This window comes from Rhipicephalus microplus, chromosome 1 (assembly GCF_043290135.1).
Source record: "Rhipicephalus microplus isolate Deutch F79 chromosome 1, USDA_Rmic, whole genome shotgun sequence".
Lineage (NCBI taxonomy): Eukaryota > Metazoa > Arthropoda > Arachnida > Ixodida > Ixodidae > Rhipicephalus > Rhipicephalus microplus.
In genome coordinates, this window is record NC_134700.1 from 110452427 (window position 1) to 110455504 (window position 3078).

Genomic DNA, 3078 nt, shown 5'->3' on the forward strand with positions numbered 1-3078 from the left:
AGAAATTTCGCGGGCTTGCCCGGCCGCCGATGTGGGGTGAGGAGGTTCGTCGGCGAAGCCACGCTTCCGAGGGGAGAGCGCGCGCGGAGAGCCTTGGATGTTTGTTTTCTTTTTTTTTCTTTTGACCTCCCGGCGGCTCTCCCGCACGTTATCGCAAGAATTTGGCGGCGCGCCCATTTTTAGCGCTCGTTTTGTGACACTGCCCCCCACTTTCAGAATATTATCTCATAATATTCAAAACCACACAAACGAGCGCGAACAGTCACCACACACTCTGAAAGACTGTAACACAAACCGTTGCTCATGACACTTCACATTCACAATAGATCGCTGAATACAATTGTACATTGTAATTCAATTCCACAACACATGAAATATAGCCACAGGTACATGAATGCAACACTCCATCACATATTCCAAACAATACAAACGTACAAAGTTCTGTCTTTACAACAATTATACAACACTATACATCACATCATCGCACAGAACACTTTGACTCGCTCGACATACACTTGTGACACAGGATAACAAGAACATTAACACAACATATGTCACTCAGCCCTGCCAAACACATTCCGATTCCACCTCAGCACCTATCCTGCGTATTTCGAGCGGCGCTTGCGTCCTTTCTTGCGGTGCTCGCTCGATCTCTTCTTGTTTTTCCTTGTTCTTTTTCGGCGAGCCTTTTCCAACGACGGTATCTGAGGCAGCGTCTCTGCCATCGCTGTCAGTTCCGACCCTGCTAACGGGTGATGACGTTCGACGGGTCCTGTCTGTTTATTTACCAGCTTGTACATGTCTCTACATTTGGCCCGGCTGGCCGACTCCGTCACCTTTACACTGCCGATCGGTTAAGGTCGTGCCGACGTAAGTCCAGCTGCCCGGCGCGTGAACTCATTCAACACGATCGTCTCCTCATTCGCTGTTTCTTGCGCCGCGGCTTCACCTTGGGCTCTAGTGAGATCCGTCACGGGATGCTCCTCCACTGTACCTCGCGGTCGCTGGGTTGGCGAGGGCTCTATCTTAGGGTCTTCTCCAAAACATTCCGGATCATTCGGTCCTCGCGCCCCGGCGATGTTTCCGATGACAAGGTCGTAAAGGGGGGTCGTCATGCATAAAGCAGTAACCTTCCCGCTGAAGTACGGGGTTTCAACCTCAATCTCTGCTTCGGGAAGCATCCGAACCCTACGGTCAATTAGGCAAACTGGTTTCGTTCTGCCTGTCAACTCACTTTCCCGTACCAAATTTCTCCGCACGATAACCGTGGAGCTACCGGTGTCTCTTAGAACCGTAATCTTCTTGCCTGGAACCTTTCCAGGCAGCGTTGGCATTCCCTTCGTAACACCGGTTGGCTGTTTTTACATTACAGCACCCACAATAGGAATTTTCTCCCCATTCTTCAACTCTACGAATCCATCGGTGACGGCATTATTATCAGATTTCGGTGCCGCTTGCACACAGGATACCTGGTGAGCTTGACTCGCTCCGTTTCGACATGCGTCTGCTTTGTGCCCAGTCTGACCACACTTAAAACATTTTACTGCCGTAGGGCTCGTAAAGATCGTTCGACAGTTTTTCGCGCGATGACCCACTCGGTTGCACAGAAAACATCGCGGAATGCTCTCTGGTGCACGCTTCTTTTCTTCGGGCACCAATTTCTTCGAATCATCGGGGCAATCCTTCTTGACCTTGGCCGAATTAGTTCCACCTTGCGCTTCCAAGAATTGATCAGCCAATTCAAGCATTCCTTCAATAACTCAGCCTTCCTCTCTTTCAAGTACAGCGACAGGCTTGGGTGGCAACTAGTAAGAAATTGTTCTCTAATTACGAGCTCTCTAAGTTCATCGTACTCCTGCGCTGTCCCTGAAAGTTCAATCCATCTGTCGAAATAATGGCAAAGTCGGGCGGCATACTGCGTAGCCGTCTCACCATCAGCTGACTTTCCTGTCCGAAATCTGTCCCGGAAACCTTCTACAGTAAACCTAAATCGCTTCAGCAAAGCAGCTTTCACCTTTGCGTAGTTGGCTGCATCGGTCGGCGTCAGCCTGCCGTACACACTGATCGCTTCACCACTCAAGCAGGTACTCAAAGCAGTTGCCCATTGATGTTCCGGCCAATTCTGGCTCTTCGCAATCGTCTCAAATCGGTGAAGGTACGCGTCAAGGTCGTCTTTCCTTTCATCAAACGCCACGAGCAACTTGCTTGGGTTCAAGCGGAAGCCATGATCTTTCCGTTCGCTGCTTTCAACTCTAGGTTGGACGGGAGTTTTTCTTCGCTGTTGCAAACGGAGTCGTTCGAGTTCTATCTGGTGCTGTCGCTGCCGTTCCCTTTCCTCTCTTTCTTCTTTCGCCCTTTCAGCTGCCAGTCTTTCTTTCTCCAGCTCCAACTTCAATTGCAGCTCTCTTTCTTCTTTCGCCCTTTCAGCGGCCAGCCTTTCTCTCTCCAACTCAGCTGCTTTTTCTTCCTTGGTCCTCTCAGCTGCCGACCTCTCTCGCTCCAACTCGGCTGCTTTTTCTTCCTTGGCTCTCTCAGCTGCCAACCTCTCTCTCTCCACCGCCTCTTTCTCCTTCTGGCTTACCCACTTCCGTAGTTCGGCGCCACAAAGACCCATCTTCTCACCAAGAGCTACTAACTTTTCGAGATCCATTTTGTCTCGCAAATAAAACCTTGCCGCGTGTAAAAGGTATCTGCCTAAATCACTCTATCGGAACACTCCCCTGCGCTAGTTAACGAGAACACTGAACAACAAACAAAATCGTTCCGATAGCACTATCAACAACTCGAGGCTCTTTCTTACTACTTTGCACACACTGTGCACCAAAAGGTCCTGTGTCGCGGACGCCAGAATAATTGTCACACAGAGTCCCGATAATTAGGGAGGCGATCGCCGGGCTAATTCCAAGGGCCGAAGTATTGGCCCCCCGAACCGCACCACGAAAGCGTGGACAATTTAGAAGTGGTCCTTTTTGGCGCGCCAGCGAACGCCGGCTGTGGCCCAAAGGACAAGTCAGAGCCGAGAGTTGATAAACAAAACAAATATTATATTCTCAAAAATGGCAGATCGAAAACAATACA